Source organism: Acyrthosiphon pisum, chromosome A1 (assembly GCF_005508785.2).
Source record: "Acyrthosiphon pisum isolate AL4f chromosome A1, pea_aphid_22Mar2018_4r6ur, whole genome shotgun sequence".
NCBI classification, from domain to species: Eukaryota; Metazoa; Arthropoda; class Insecta; order Hemiptera; family Aphididae; genus Acyrthosiphon; species Acyrthosiphon pisum.
The window spans coordinates 151,019,060-151,020,579 of NC_042494.1; positions in this window are offsets into that span (position 1 = coordinate 151,019,060).

Below are 1,520 nucleotides of genomic sequence, written 5' to 3' on the forward strand. Positions count from 1 at the left end.
CAAGCAAGAGTATTCCCGTCGAATCGACATTGAGAAAATCGTATGTTGCCCAATGTTACGAAGAAACAATGAATAAAGTATTGTGAAAATCAAAAACTGTGGATATCTATTGACGAAACCACAGATGTGGAAGGCCGGTACATCGCGAATGTAATTATCGGTACGTTAGAAATTGGATGCCCCAGGAAAAATATTTTTACTTCACACAGAAGCACTAGAAAAAGCTAATCATACCAGCATTGCTAAATTATTGGATAAAGCACTTCATCTTTTGTGGCCTCAAGGGATTAAATACGACAATATTTTGCTGTTTTTGAGCGATGCAGCGCCATATATGGTAAAGGCTGGTAAAGGCATAAAAATAATGTACTCTAAAATGGAACATGTCACTTGTTTAGCTCACGGACTACACAGGGTTGCAGAAGAAGTTCGTAAAAAGGAGTACAAATTATACATACTATTCTTATTTTATCAATAGTTAATTAAGAATAATCAAAATTATTATGAATTCTGTGTTATAAAGATTCACTAGTTGTGTCATGAACAAACAATTTTGAGCATTCAAGTTTTAAAGGTTTGTAACTTTGGGTGGGTAGCTCCATAGGCTGAGACACCCATTAGAATAATGGATATTTACAGTCTTGTAAAATATACTTTTAAAATTGTATTTAAATACAGATACAAATACATTCATTCAGAAAGTATTTAAAATACATTTAACAAGAACAAAATATAAATACTTGCCATGTATTTAAATACTTTTCAAATACTTTTTTTTTATTTTACTTTTCTACTAGTTAGTTTGCTAAATTAATGTTGTAATTACTAATTTAAAATTGTCATGAAACATTCACATAGATATTATTAGAACTTTTTGTACCACTTTCAATTGTATACCGAAAAATGAAAATAAATAAGACTTGTTGTATTATAGAAATTCTTTAATAATAGGTACCTAATTAAACAGTTGTTAATATTATTATAAATAAAATAGTATAATAATTAAAAAAAAAAGTGACGACCGACAAATAATTCTTTTGAATTTTCAATGTATAAATACGTCCAAGACAGTATTTAAAATACTTTCCAAATAATTAAACCAAAAAGGATTTAAAAAGTATTCTAAATACTATAAAAGTATTTAAGTACATTTACTCAAATACTTTACAAGAATATTGATTACTGGATATTTATAACGTGTATTTATAATATAAGCCCCATAGTCTGCATATTGGCCATTGATTTTGAAATTCGGCTATTGATAACCTGTAGTTATAATTGATAAGTGGTAGTTAGGTTTTTAGCGTTTTTAGCTAGTTTTAATTAAGATTTTTGTATTTTTATGTTGGAAACGCTGGTTAGGTAAAAAAAATAATATTTTTGTGTGGGAAATGTATGTTTCTAAGGTTGGCATAACCGATCTCCCGAAATTTGATTTTGGTGATAACTCGCTGTTATCAAAATCGGGAAATCTGTCCCAGCCCCATTATTTTAGGCATGCATTTTGATGTCTTGGAAAC